We start from the raw sequence: 16,294 nt of genomic DNA, 5'->3' as shown, positions 1-16,294 counted from the left end.
ATTTATACATATATATATACAAGACACAATTTTTTTAATAATATATACAATATAAAATCAAATGTCCTCTGTAGAAGGGCAAGCTTTTATATAACAGAAGAAACAAACATACATGTTTACTTAAGATCTATTTTGATACCCAGCTTTAATTCAAAGATACCTTAAGGATATTTGTATTAGCACCACCTCTTGACGAAACAATAAATGAGTCAATGACGGAAAATCTCAAAATTTCATATAAAGCTTTTATCTTTATTTTTTAATACCTATCCAGCCATAAGCCCTGGAAATATAAGGCAATATAAAAGCTATTACATCAAAGGAAGAAACAACAACATATAAGATGTACATTTTCCTTATAATTTGATAAGATATATAGTAAAAGAAAACGTTAAGATATAACATGTATATGTTACCTTAATTATCATCGCATAATACTAATAGTTATGATTATAATGATGCTAAGCAAAATATGCCTGTATAATTGCTTAATTCTGTGATAATTATATCTGAACATGTTTGTAATTCAGATGTCAAAGAAAATAGCATGTGACCAAGAAATTCAGGCTAATAATGAAAACTCTTTGGATAGAAATACTATAGAGAATATAATAGCTCAAGGAGTATCAAATGCCATACCTTCGATCATTGAAGCTATTAAGATTTCTGTGCCTATAAACGAAGATCGTACTATACACTGTAGGCATACTCACCACTTCAAACCTAACTCTATTTCCAAAGGAAGTCATGATATTCGTATCAAAACTTCACCTTCGAAACGAAAGAAAACCACAACCTATGTATACTCCTATAAGGAATTCCGCTCCAACAAATCATGTAAAGACCAAGAAATGGAACCTGCAATCGCGCAGCCTATCTGCAACAACAAGAAGAACGCAAGAAAACACCATTATAAGAAGACACTTCGCTGTAATTTCTGCAAAAATCCTAGACATGCAGAGGAAGAATGTAGAAGGAAAACTAATGTGTGTTACAAATGCGGAGACCCATGCCACATTCGTCCCTACTGCCCGAAACTATCTAAGGCACCCGAAAATGAGGATCGAAACCCCGATGAAGCTAAGGAAAACGCATAGATGTTTACAACATCGGAGGCAACAATAACTTTTAAAATAAACACCTTTATATTTTGTCTGCACTTAAGTATTAGTTGACTTTTGATTCCAATCAAAACTTCATCAATAAAAGGTCTTTGTTTTTCTTTTCTAGAGCCAACTCTCATTTGTCCTGTCTCTTGATAAATTCTTACGTCATACATGCATTGCCTGTCATGCATGTGAATTTACTTCAAAAGATCATCTACTCATGAGTTTTAATAAATATTTTCGCTATACTCATTTTGATGCATTCCCCCCTTTGATTTTAAAATGCTAACTTTTGATTATCGAGTCAACCGATTTCTTGGAAAACTTCTCTTCTTTTCAGAGTTATTAAATTTTCATTAAAACCATTTCTTGTCAATACATATATCCATTGTTGGAATATGTCCAAATCAAGCCTAATTGTTTGAACTTGTTCACAATACACATCCAATTCAAAATTTCATATGGTAAATTGAGATCATCATATTCGAGGTAATCTCATTATTTGAATCCTAGTACTTTGTTTAAAGTCTTTAATTTTCAATATATTATATTTGTTAAAATACGAAACCTTGCGGTGGCGATTTCTTTGAAACTTGGACTCATTTCATTTTCACACCTCAGGTACGAATTTATTATTGATTCATTACCTTAAGCCAGTCTTAATACAATTTTGTATTAAGATAAAGGTACCTAAATTCTTATCCCAACGTACCTCCAGTATTTCTTTCATCTTTGAATTTATCCTACAATATTCAAATCTTTCTTCATTTGAACATCCTATCTTTTGGAATATCCAAACTCGTTTCATTGAAACTTTAAGTTAGTTTCGAAAACGGTGAATTCATTCAATCACCGTAATTATTGAATTCTTTCAATCACTACAACACCTTGAGGTGTCTGTATAAATCTGTAGCCTATAGTAAACCCTAATCATACATTATTTGTTTGACTCATCATTCAAGTAGTTGTGATACAAGTATGTATTAAGACCATGATACACTAAATTCTATTATATTGTCCGGTGTATCCTTGACATTTAAATAAACGTTATTGATTTCTGGGTTGATTATTGACAAATCATTTTTCATACTTCTATCTTCAATTGAGATTATTGATTCAAAGTTCTGCTTAAATGATCAAAGTAAAGTTCTCTTTTGGCATTTAATCCTATTCTCCTTAAGGATCGTTTACATTCAATTCATATGTCTCTATTTTATGAAACCTAATTATATTACGTTCAGTTAATAATTTTTGGAACTAACCAAAGCATTTATGTTTCTTCAAACGTCCTTAGAAAAGTCTCACCAAAGATTGGTCTGCTAAATGTTTTTAAGAATTCATACATCATTTCTTTTAATTATAGCTGATAAACTACGGGTTCTACTCAATTAATAAATGGTCCAACCTACTTGGAATTTGACTTTCTTCTTTTAACAAATCTGACTACCCCTTTCTATAGAAAAACTTTTAACAAAAATCACTTGAAGGACTTTCATCCATTATCTACATAACTTAATCTCGTACTAACTTGAATTATCTTCTTGCACTATCTCAAGACCAAATGAGTTACTTTTGCCAAATTTCTACCCAACAGACGAAGATTCAGAACTACCATCCGTTGAATGCTTCCCAAAGACACTGTTTCTAATATCTACGAGACCTGATATATCTCCAAGAAAATATAATAGCTCAAATCTCAAGGACGAGATTTAAAACCAGGTGGAGAGGATATAACAGCCCTCCTAAAATACTTCCGACACCCCTAATATAATTTAAATTGTCCCTATACGTTCCTAAATACACCCAGTATGCGAAAAATAGGCCCGAAATATATTTAAATTAATAAAATAAAAATAAAAACAATATTTTAAGTCTGTCGCGGGGCACGACAGACTCCCCTTAAGCTAGGCCGCGACCGAGTGATAAGTGGCGGAGCCACAGTGTGACATGTGCCGGGACACGCGTCAAGACACCCCGGTGACTCAGCACACCAGCCGCCGCCTTTTGGCCCTGGCGGGGCGCGACGGCCCCTTTGATTTCCGTCGGGGGGCGCGAGGGACTCAGTGAGCAGCCGTATAAATTTGGTCGATCGGATTCATTTGGACATCGTTCAGAATTCTTATCTCTCTCTCAATTCTGTAGTGTAGGCCATATACCCGGGTATTATACCCCCTAAATAGCGAAGCTCTACCTCGTTGTAAGTATCATAACCCCGGTTACGTATTAGATACGCTGCCCGATTGATCCAGGGTTTCGTAACGGCTGTCGAGGTTCTGCCCGACGTAGTCGTTGGAATGCCGTCTCGGGTAGAGTATTAGTAATGTAAATATTGGGTTATTATACTAACACGTGTGCATTGTTTATTTAATTAGATTATAACCAAGAAGTCACAAAGGAAAGACCTATAATAGCAATGTGAGTGATCCTTCTTTTTGTGTAAACCTTTTTGTGAGTAATCTCCTTTTTGCAAATTGTTTTTAGAAAACCTCATACGATTAATTATATATTAAAAAGTTATTGAGTATTTGTAAGGATACTGATGTGTGTTGGTGTGTATATATTTTAGATGTATATTTAAGCCCCTTTTTTTACACTTTTAGCCAAGTTTTAAATTTATAAAACACGATATTTACTAACACTAAACACACATATGGGCAAGTGCACCCATCGTGGACGTAGTATAGTGTTGGTAAGATACCGAGGTCGTCCAAGGACACAAGAGCTTTTAATACCGGTTTATCCTCAACGTCTAATCAAATCAAAAAGTGAGAAAAATGTTTTAAACTAAGAAAAATAAAAACTAACTAAATGCTGAAAAATAAAATAAAATAAAAACAGATAGACAAGATGAATCTCTTGGATCCGACACGTGTGTTAGTATAACCTTTAATTATTTTCGCACTTTTGCACTTGTTTAAGAGATTATCTTAGTTATTGTAGTAGGCCCCTCTTTTGAAGGTGACGTTACCCTCAACCCAGTAGTTTGAGTCAGCAAGGATACAATCCTAAAGGGTCGGATTATTGAAAGATAATGAATTAAGTTATTAATGCAAATTGTGGTAGGCCCCGCTTTCGGCGGTGACGTTACCCTCGGCTAAGTAGTCTGAGTCAGCAGGGATACAGTCCTAAATAGCCGGGTTATAGTATTAATAGTAGTTAACTTATGAGGGGGTCAAAGAGTTTGGATCCCCGCCATCCAATACCTATGGGCATTGAAGGAGATCCTACTAAATTTGACCCAGGTCCCAAGCAGGACCTCTAAACGCTGAACAAGGGCAAGACCCTTACCAAACCGTTCCCTTAACCCCCGACCAGGTAGCCAACATACCTCCATATAGACCGTGGAGATATGAATGGTGAAAATCTTTTATTTTATATAGACAGTAAAATAATGCCAAGACACCACGGACAAACGATAAGGAAAGATCACCTTCAACATAAGTAACTAGTTATTAAAGTCATTAATACAAAACCAAATAAAAAGTGCAAAAGATTAAAAATAAAAAGTATTATACTAAACACTTGTCTTCACCAAGTGATGTAAGAGACTTAGGCAAACATGGCCTTGATTGTCAAGAACTCTTACGATCAATCTTGGATCCCGAGACGACTCACACACTCTATGATGGACAATGGATGATGGTGGTGGATGATGGTGTTATGGTGGTGGTGGGTGGTGGATGAAGTGTGAGAGAGGTGGTGTGCCAAGGGATGGGATGGAATGAAACCAAGCACTCCTATTTATAGGCTGAACAGAAGGCTGGGCACGGCCCCGTGTCCGCTGGACACGGCCCCGTGCCCGTCTGACATTCTCTCTCTTCATTAATTGTAATTCGCAATTACAATTAATGCGCCTGCTGTACTTTCACCACGCCCCCGTGCCCGCTGGACACGGCCCCGTGGTGGGCAATGGAAGCTTCTACTGGTTTGTCTTTTCTGCTGCTTCTTGGGCACGGCCCCGTGTTCGCTGGACACGGGGCGTGTTCAGTCTTCTGTTTTCTCTTCTTTGCCTTGGGAGGTGCCGTTGAGGGTCCGGGCAGTCTACTTTTATTCCTTTTCTTGTATTTATGCTAGAATTAGTTGTCTTTTTGCTTCTTTTGTGATTTTGAGCTCATTTCATCCTGAAAATACAAAAGGAAGACAAAAACACTCTTTTTCCAACATTAGTACTTAAAAAGGGTTAGTTTTATGCCTTAATTGATGTGATTTATATGTTGCATTTATATGTTGCATTTTAAATGTGGCTTACACTCCCAAATGGAATAGGTAGAAGAGAAAGTTTTTAGCTTGTCCTAGAGTGTCGGGAATCCAAGGTCTTTGTAAGTTTTATTTTTATTTATTTACAATCCTATTCGTTATGATTTATTTTGAACGTTTCATAAGATAAATTACTTATTTGGGCATAGCATGCCTTATTAAAATTCCATTTATATACAAGTTCACATACCTCACGGGAGATCACTCAACACTCGGCCGAAGGTGTAATTTTTAGTGAATCACTCGAGAGCGGCATGGAACTTACGCCTTCCATAGGCTTGCCAAGCAATCAATCCTCCTCCTTTTTAACTTTTTACCTTTGTAAATATCAAGAGGACTTTTTGGGTGAAGGGTTAGGCTTGGGTTAAAGGTGGGTGGTTTGGGTTAGTTGTTAGTAAAAGGGCGAAAATCGTAAAAAGCGTCGGTTTTCGTGACATACCTTGTTTTTAGTGACTTTTTTTTTATTTATTTTGAAGTATTTCTCCAAACAAGCTTTTATATAGCTTTTGTTTGTTTTTGACTTCATCATTTTTTTTTCATCACATAAAAAGGCGAGTTTACGAAAAACCGAGCTTGTTACTAAAATAAAAGGGTGAAAAATAAAAAGGGTTTTCGGTGGGTAAAAAGGGTTTTGGGGTAATGAAATGAAAGGTTTAGGCTCAAAGGGGCTATCTAGGGGGATTTTGGGTAGGTGGTAAAAAAAATGAAAAATAATGGTTTAGAAAGAAAAATATGGTTAGTCCTAATGCCTCTATCACTTATTTACTTGGGTTGAAGTTGGTAAGGACCGGGAATGTATCGTCGTGGCAAGTTCTAGAGTTGTAAGAACCAAGCGGCTATTCACACAAGAAACGAAAAATGAGCATTTAATCTAAATATGTATATCTTTATGCTCAATAAAGGCTCAAAACTCACTTTTGTGGGAATGGGTTTTTAATGTGATCAAGTATATATAATCGAATTTTTAACTAGACTTGTTATGCCGTTTCGTAATTTTCTTATGTTGGTTCTTTGTTATCACGACGCTATCGGTTGTAAATTTGTAAAAATATAACCTTTTTAGAACTTGTTATTCCCAACTTAAACTAAGACAAGTAAATGATAAAAAATGAAAAAGTTTTTGAAAAAATTTGGGATGTTTAGCGGTTCCAATAGAGTTTTGTGTAAGGCTTGTATTTAGGACTTGCAAAATTCAAGGTTTTAGCATCCCCCCATACTTAAATTACACATTGTCCTCAATGTGTCCAAAAATAAGGTTTTTGGTTGATTAGAATGTGTAAAAGTAGGTTAAAAAGCAAAGATTTATGTTACTGGCATCCTGGACACGGCCCCGTGGTGACCGGGCACAGCCCCGTGGTCAAGTGCCAGTAACAAAAATTAAAGAATTGAAACAGAAGCCTGGACACGGGGGCGTGTCCGCTGAACACGGCCCGTGTCCAGTTACCTGAACTGGGTGTTTTTCTGCAGGTGGCTCAGCACGGGGGCGTGTTGGTTGGGCACGGCCCGTGTTGAGCCTTCTGTGATGGAGATTTGTGTCGGGTTGCTCTGTTCTTCGTGCATGGGTCCATTTTTCTCGTTCCCCTTTTCATCCATTACCACCATGAGTGTGTTTTGTTCTGCAAAATAAAACTACAAGATTAAACTAAACTAAGGATAGTTCCGCGGAATGCCTCCGTGGTGCGCCACGTTTATAAGGGTCCTTGGCTAGACCCAATGCGAGGTTATATGTTTTCTGAGTGGGATGTCTGGCGTCCCATGTTACACCGTCGAAGAGCAGCATCCAAGCTTGAATCAATAACCTTCATGTAATTGACCGGGTCGTCGTCCTCTATTTTCTTCCCAACCCCGAACTTCACTTCATCATCCCCGTACCTCAAGGTGAGTGTCCCATCATTCATATCCACCACTGCTTGGGCGGTGGCAAGGAAGGGTCTCCCTAGTATAAGGGGGACCTCATTGTCTTCCTCCATATCGAGTATGACAAAGTCAGCTGGATAAACGAATCTGCTTGCCTTTACCAAGACATTCTCGATGACACCTTGTGGGAATTTGACGGATCGATCGGCTAATTGTATGCTCATTTTTGTAGGGCTTGTGGTTCCTAAGCCGAGTCTTTTGAACATTGATGAGGGCATGAGGTTAATGCTAGCCCCAAGGTCGGCTAAGGCATTACGAACGGGTGATTCCCCTATTAAGCAAGGAATCGTGAAGCTTCCAGGATCGATTTTCTTTTGGGGAAGTTTATTGAGTACGAGGGCAGCGCATTCTTCGCCTAAATTGACTAATTGCAAGTTTTCAATTTTCTTTTTATGTGTAAGGAAGTCCCTCATGAACTTAGAGTACTTGGGCATTTGAGTTAGGACTTCGATAAAAGGAATATTGACATGCAATTGTTTTAACAGACTTTCGAACTTGGCGAATTGCTCATTGGTCTTTTGACGAATTAACCTACCGGGGTATGGAACTCGAGGAGCCTTGGTAGGCTCTGGTGACGGAGGGGAGTCCTTTTCCTGCAGAGGTGTGGGTACTGTTTCCTCTGTTGGTGGCAGCACTTCTGCAGGCCCTACGGTGCGGTTCCGTAGTGTGATGAGGTGAACTTGTGCTTTTGGGTTTGTTTCGGTATTGCTAGGTAATACGCCTTGCGGTCTCTCGGAAAAATTTTGAGCTATTTGATTTAATTGTTTTTCTATGTTTTGAATACTAGCTTGTTGATTTCTAAAATTTGATTCTAATTGTAGAAATCTTTCTGAGTTTTTCTTATCAGTGTCGGAGACGAGGCGAGATACCGTATCTTCGAGCCTTTCTCGTCCACTTTGTTGAGTGAAATTTTGTGACTCATTTCTTGGTTGCTGAAAGTTTGTTCGTTGGGTTTGTTAGTTACTACTATTGTCGGGTTCCCTCCAACCAAGGTTTGGGTGGTTTCGCCATCCTTGGTTGTAAGTTCCCATTGGGGGACCCGACGGCCTAGGTCTATTATCAATGTAGTTTACCATTTCTTGTTGATCGTCTGTTTCTTTCATGCAACTCCAATTTTCATGTGACCCACCACACCCTTCACAAGCCATAACCGAGACTGTTTTTGTCATTTCCAATTTTTTTATCTTTGAAGAAAGGGCCTCGATTTGGGCTTGTAAAGAAGTGCTTTCATCGACCTTATGGGCGCCCGGGGCGATAGACTTATTTCCCCGGGGGGTGTGCCATTGAAAATTGGTTTGAGCAATTTCCTCAATTTGATTATATATTTCGTGTGGGCGTCGATTACCTAAAAGTCCCCCGGAGCTAGAATCAAGTGTCTGCCTAGTGTGTGGCAACAATCCATTATAGAAAGTGGATACTTGTTGCCATATTGCGAGGCCGTGATGGGGACACTTGCGTAATAGCTCCTTGAACCTTTCCCAAGTTTCATATAAGGATTCCTCGTCCTCTTGTGAATATGTATTAATTTCAGCCATTAACTTAGCAGTTTTAGCAGGAGGGAAATACTTATATAGAAATTTTTGGGCTAGTTCATCCCAGGTGTTTACCGATCCAGCTGGGAGGGCGTTGAGCCAAGCTTTCGCTCGGTCTTTTAGTGAGAAGGGAAACATACGGAGGCGGATGGCGTCGTTTGATGCTCCATTGATCCGAAAGGTATCACATATTTCCAAGAAATTAGTTATATGTAGATGGGGATCCTCGTCCGCAAGCCCGTGGAAGGTTGCGGAGTTTTAGAGCATTTGTATCAAATGTGGCCGAAGTTCGAAGTTATTGGCTTCGACATTCGGAGCATTGATAGCGGCGCCTAGATTACCTACGGTGGGTCGTAGATAATCCATAAGGGTACGTTGGTCCGCCATTGGAGGTGGATCACCCAAAACCTTCTCTTGGTTTTTGGCTTTTAACCTTTTTCTGAGAAAGCGTTCGGGTTCTTCTAGTGGTTCTTTTATGTCTTTATTGGAACTGGAGCTCATACACTACGTGAGGTTGGCGTCGGGTTCCAAGTCCTGCAATAAAAACAGAAAAGAATGTTGGTCAGAAGGTTCACCACGGCCCCGTGTTGAGCGAACACGGCCCGTGTGTCACACCCCGACCACGTGTAACAACAAAACGTGGCGGAAACGTCGGGGAGTGTTGTAACAGAATCATTGTTTCATAACACATGGAAATTTAAATATTGTTTTATTGATTTAATGGACTTGTTGTTCTACTACAATCACATAAGTACAACTATGATCTTCCAAGTTTTAAAGTTGCTAAGGCACGAGTCCATCCTAAATGTAGCATGCATCAACAATCATCTCAAGACAGCACCTGAAACATGTGTAAAAATAGGTACGTCAGCATAAAAATGCCTGTGAGATACATAGGTTTTGTGAAAACGGAGTTCATGACTTATGTTTGAGAAAATGTTTAGTCATGAACTTTGTAAATTTGCTTTGTCTTGTAAATCATTTGAAAAACGATAGGATCAGATGATATGTATAAATAAGAGAATAATGTATGGTTAACTGAATAACCATGTAAAATGAGTTTGTATAAGTTAAGTTGTTTGAAAAACAATGTTTTAATAAAACGTTTATGGTATATATAAAATATACCTTGGTTTTAAGAAAGTTGAATAAGTAATATATTAAAATATATTTCAGTCCCAATATTGTTAACCCATGTGTACTAAATAACGCCACGGTATGTAATGCAATGAAAACACTTATATATAAGAAGTACCAGCGGCGTATCTACCATGTTTTCATCATATTACACTCGTTCCGTTATCTAAACACTAACCAAAACCAAATCGTTTGATAGATAGTATATTAAATATACTTTAGTTGTTCAAAATAATAGTTTTCAGTAGTATATTACAAGTATACCTTGGATTTATAAATAACACATTAAACCATGTTTTAGTTTTGTAACTAACATATCAGTATATGCTTTGGATGTGATAAATAACATATTAAACTATGTTTTAGTTATGTAAGTAACATATCACAATATGCTTTGGATGATTACAAAATATATGTTGGTTCTGTACAATACCACACATGAGAGTATATCAAACTATACTTTTTGGGAGTATATCAAAATATACTTTAAAGGTGCGATTTAAGAATTCATTCAGACCTGGTGCATCAAACTACACCTTTGAGACTATAGGGATACCACAAAGGAAATCCCTATTTGGATGGAGAAACGAATTGGTTTCAGACATTCCATGACAACAGGAATGGGGTGTCTAGTCCTATAGCGCTATATCATACTACCAATCGGTCTGGTGAACAAAATAAGTACTATTCCAACAATTACTTTTGTAATTTTTGAGAAATCAGTGTTTAAACCATAGATAGTCATTTAGTTTGTCAAAAGATAAATACTATCATGTATAATCAATTATACTTTGAAATCATGAAAATAACAGATAGGTACACATGCTTCACCCCAAAACAGTTCAGAAAACAGTAAAAGAGGGGAACTATGTACTCACCTGAGATTGCTTTGGATTCCTTGTATAATAACCGGATAATGCTAAAGATCACGGAATATCAACGGCACCTAATAGGTAGCTTATGTTAATATACCAGACCAAATCGGAAGGATCGGACAGTACGCGGGTTCGTAAACCAAACGAGTATGGAGACTCGTGTAATATGGCTTAGCAAAGCCTACATACTAAAATGAAACCTAATCTAAGTGCTTACGGTCCATCACGACCCGTTTAGGTAGCTTATGCTACCCTAACGCGTCGTTCGCGTAGAACGCGTTCGGAACGCCTAACATTGCGACCACACGGTATAACCTCGGAAGGTTATAGCTATGGTCACCTAATGTGTTTGGTCGGGTCCTAATGACCGACCAAATGGGTCGGGTTCGAAAGTATAAGCGATGGTTTAAATCGCTTACCTTACGACCCTATATAAGCACTAAACTAAAAGTGACGAGCTAAGCATGTTAGAACATGCTTAACTAAGTTTAGAAATAGGTTTGGCATCAAAACAAACGGCTTTGATGCCCACGAGTAGTTTGGTTACAAAATACGCAAGAATGCGCATTTTGGCCGAAACTACGACTCGTCACTGAGCCTAGATAACGTGGTAATCAGTAGGTATGGTCACTATGGACCATAACCATCGTGATCACGCTCACGTTATGAAGTTCCATGAACTTCACATTGACCAAAAGCTGGTCAATGCAGAAAGTCAACAAAACGTTGACTTTCGGACTCGAAAAGCGAATAAAAGAACGAAAGAAGACTTACGGAGGGTCCCCGAGTGCTAATCAAGATCAAATAGCTCAGGTATGAAACAACGGTTCCACCTTAGAGCCTTAAGATCTGATTTTGTGATTTTTACACTAAAGGGGGGGGTATTTATAGGAAAGGTGGAACCGTTAGGATCATTTTATCGAATATCGTGCCTTGATCTCGTGCGTACATGTGTCCAGGGGTTAAATACACTGAACTTGGCCCTTGGCCCTTCATTTGGGTGAAAAGGCATCGCCCCTTGATCGAACGAAAGGCCAAATTCTGCATTAAATGCAAAATCTTCTGTCAGACATCCTTACGCGGCCCGCCTACACATTTGGGCAAACCTTACGCGGGCCGCCTGGCCCCTCTGATCTGCACCACTTGCAGAATTTACATATTTGGCCCCTGTTGCGTTTTTAAGCCATTTCCAGCCCTTTCATGACCTGTAAAGCCATCTTTAAGGCCCTAAAATGATGCCTAAACATTGTGGACATGAAACATGCCCAAAAATATGTCGGATGTCGGTTCGTTTGGCCGTACGATCGCGATGTTCGCTTAATTACGACGGAATGCGCATAAGCGTGAAAGACGATCCAAATGACGCGACAAATGGATTTTTCTCATGCCAAACACTAAGGCATAATATAAGGATGCTTACATAAATTTTTGGATGTCCGGATGTATTCAGAACGTGAGTTATGCGCGAAAGTGCAAACTTATGCACTTTTTGACACTTTTAGTCCCTGAATGATCCAAAAGTTTGTTTTTGCCATTCCAAAGCCTTCAAAACTTATTTCTAAGTTATGTAAAGGTTATTTAAGGTATGTTAAGTGTATGATGGTCTCCCGGAGTATTTGTCGCATTAAATTGAGTACGTTTATGCACCAGTTTGCGTATAATTCTCCAGAAAGCGTTGTAGAGTATGAAATTGAACAAGAATTGATATGTGCAAAGCATACACATATTTATAAAAATCCCAAGTATGAAATACAATATTTCCTTGGTTTGGCATTTGTTTGATGGTTGAAGTGACACAGGTGTCACAGTCTCCCCTACTTTAGGAAATTTCGTCCCGAAATTTAATTCTAGAGGAAACTCGTGAGGACAGCTGTGAAGGTTTCGCCTTATAATAGATCCATTGAACCCTTAGGTAAAACCCTGGGCCATGTTAGGATTCTTAGCGAATTTGTTAACCCTCAGAGTGAATTCCTTGAAATAGTAAAACATGAAATTTTGAACTACTGATTGACGAACGTTTCTTATGAAGGCTTATCATAGGAAAACTTGGTGTGTGATTGAGATCAGAATTGGGGGAATGTGAGAATAAATGACATTGGTCGAGGTCCGAGACTTCTCCCGTATCATTATTCTTGTCACTAGGTCTTAACACATGATGAAACTTCCTGTGGTTCCTGTGCACTGAATTCCATAATTATGTAGGCCTCCATAATTACGTAATTCCTTGCACAGTCCGCACAGTCCATTTCATAATCCGTAGGAAAAATTACTTGAATAAATATGAAGCGATTTGACTAGACCACCAAAGGATCCTTTTAATTCGATCAACGAACGATCTTTTTAACTAGATCAACACATGATCTTCTTAACTAGACCGTCGTACGATCCCTTTAAATAGACCGCTTAAGGGATCATTTTTATATCATCACATGATATTTCTAATCAGATTTTCAAAATCAATCTGTTTAAGCAGACCTTTCAAGAGGTCCAATTATAGAATAATACTTTATAACCCGAGGGACTTAACTACACTGTTGAAATCCATTAAGGGTTTAAGATAGTATCTTTGGATATCCCATTATGAATCTCTCGTATGAAGATATGAAAGATTCTATGAGGATTTGGATGGATCACATACAACCACAAAACATGTAAGAAAATACATAAGCACAAATTTAGTTAACTTGATTCTTTATTTTGTTATCCTTAGGTATGGATATTAAGGCACACTAGGAATCCAACCTATGGATTTCATTTGGCACTTTAACGATTTATGAAGATCTATCTATAAAGATAGAGGGATTCTCAATAAGTGTTTGACTTTGTTTCTTAAAAGAAACGAGAGTTTAAGGTTCTTGGGGAGATCACAAGTGATCATAATATGACAGTACCATACGAGTAGTTTGTCTTTGGGTTGACATCATAAAGTTGCATCAAGCATTCACACAAACGCATAAATTTTGCAGAAATAAAAACAACAAATCTTTATTTATGTAACAACGGAATTGTCTTGAAGTGTCAAAAGATAGCAACTAAGGTAATACAAAACACTAATTGTTCACTGCTGCATCATTGTTCATGTTTGCCTCATTGATGTTGAACACTCGTCCACGCGCTGGAGGTATGTTAACAAGCCTTGGGCAATTGTTCCTGTAGTGGGTAAGGTCACCACAGTTATAACATGACCCTGGAGGGAACTGTGCTTGAACAGCAGCAGGGTTTGCAGCAGCTTGATTTGCATAACGACAAACATTGATCAAATGTCCCAACCGCCCACAGTGGGTACATTTGTGACACTGCTCTTGCTCTAGATGATGACGGTTGCATTTGTTGCACAACGGTGCAGTACCAACATAGTTTTGTCTTTTACGAGGTTGTGTTGGCTGGTTTGGTGCAACTTGTTTGTCTTGAGCAGTTACAGCGTAGCTTTGAGAGGCTTTGCGCTTTTTCTTCTTGGGCACCTCAGCACTTTCTTCCTTTGTTTCCACATGAGCAGTCTTGTCAGATGGTCTTAAGTCGCCCTTCCGAAACAGCTTGTGCTTCCTGATTTGGGATTCAGTCAGAGTGGCAGCTAATTCAATGGCTTGTCTGACAGTAGTAGGGTTGCTGCCAGTAACGATGTCCTGAACTACGTCAGGAAGCCCATCAATGTATTTCTCAATCGCCTTATCCAGAGGCGTAACCATAGTAGGGCATAACAAGCTCAATTCCTCATAGCGATCAGTATAGGCTCGATGTTCCCCACTGTCTTGCTTTAAATCATCAAATTCCCTTTCTAGAGCCCTAAGCTCATGACGAGGACAGAACTCCTTCATCATAAGAGCCCTAAGCTCGGCCCAAGTCTGTGCTAATGCAACCTCTGCACCGCGGTCTCTCATAACCCCGTTCCACCATGTAAGAGCCCTCTTCTGAAACACACTCGAAGAAAACTCGACCTTGCGATTTTCAGGACACTGAACGTGACGGAAAGTATTCTCAATGCTCTCGAACCATTGAAGAAGACCAGTTGCTCCCTCAGAACCATTGAACTTGAGCGGTTTAGCTGAGTTAAAAATCTTGAAATTGCATGGAGCATTGTTGTTGTTGATGGCTTGAGTTATTTGAGCATAAAGAATTGGGAAGGCAGCAGCCATTTGTTGCGCGATGATTTCCGCCAGTTCGGCATTCGCCATCTGATTGTCGCGTCGAGGAGGCATTCTAAAAGAGGAAACATGAGAGGAAACGAGTGAGAGAATTAGACGAAAAGAATGAGATGAAACAAATCTGATGAAAGCAAGGATAGTGGCCGTCTGTCTGTTACTACAAAGCAACAAACGACCTGGTGATTAATCAAAGCAAATAGGTCAAAAATAATGTATCGCGAAGACATGCTCGCCTATAAGTGGACACTCACCCCAAGAGTTCCCAGGTAAGAGTGACTGGTCCGATTATGTGGATTTGTACGAACACTCTAGCCTTAGACAGAAAACTCAGGGTACAGGCACCCACCCTTCCAGTTTGCATGTGTTTACAATATTTAGACCAACTTTGACGAGAGTTTTGAAAATTCAAAGGGGTTCAAAACCTTATAACAGAGGGTTCAAAACCTAGTAATCAATCATCCTAGAACAGATGATTAGTCTTCAAAGCGGTTTTGAAATTTATGTTCTTGTTGCGGTCGTCGCCTAAGGATAGGTGACGGTGTTGTTTTATGACTAAACGCAAGTAAACTCGCGTTAGGGTCCTAGGAAGGTTATAGACTAGGTCAAAGCATTACTAATAATCTAATTCCCTATAACCATGAGCTCTGATACCAACTTTTCTGTCACACCCCGACCACGTGTAACAACAAAACGTGGCGGAAACGTCGGGGAGTGTTGTAACAGAATCATTGTTTCATAACACATGGAAATTTAAATATTGTTTTATTGATTTAATGAACTTGTTGTTCTACTACAATCACATAAGTACAACTATGATCTTCCAAGTTTTAAAGTTGCTAAGGCACGAGTCCATCCTAAATGTAGCATGCATCAACAATCATCTCAAGACAGCACCTGAAACATGTGTAAAAATAGGTACGTCAGCATAAAAATGCCTGTGAGATACATAGGTTTTGTGAAAACGGAGTTCATGACTTATGTTTAAGAAAATGTTTAGTCATGAACTTTGTAAATTTGCTTTGTCTTGTAAATCATTTGAAAAACGATAGGATCAGATGATATGTATAAATAAGAGAATAATGTATGGTTAACTGAATAACCATGTAAAATGAGTTTGTATAAGTTAAGTTGTTTGAAAAACAATGTTTTAATAAAACGTTTATGGTATATATAAAATATACCTTGGTTTTAAGAAAGTTGAATAAGTAATATATTAAAATATATTTCAGTCCCAATATTGTTAACCCATGTGTACTAAATAACGCCACGATATGTAATGCAATGAAAACACTTATATATAAGAAGTACCAGCGGCGTATCTACCATGT

General features: G+C 38.5%; 1 non-coding gene across 1 annotated transcript; it reads left to right on the top strand.

The window, feature by feature from the left end:
• Nucleotides 1–8,714: 8,714 nt before the first annotated feature.
• LOC118489991 lies at nucleotides 8,715–8,821 on the top strand. Its single transcript, XR_004888002.1, has one exon. It is a non-coding gene; the product is annotated as a small nucleolar RNA R71 (small nucleolar RNA).
• Nucleotides 8,822–16,294: the final 7,473 nt, after the last annotated feature.

Source organism: Helianthus annuus, chromosome 2 (genome assembly GCF_002127325.2).
Source record: "Helianthus annuus cultivar XRQ/B chromosome 2, HanXRQr2.0-SUNRISE, whole genome shotgun sequence".
NCBI classification, from domain to species: Eukaryota; Viridiplantae; Streptophyta; class Magnoliopsida; order Asterales; family Asteraceae; genus Helianthus; species Helianthus annuus.
Note: the sequence above shows the minus strand (reverse complement) of the source record. Positions and strands in the feature narration are given on the sequence as shown.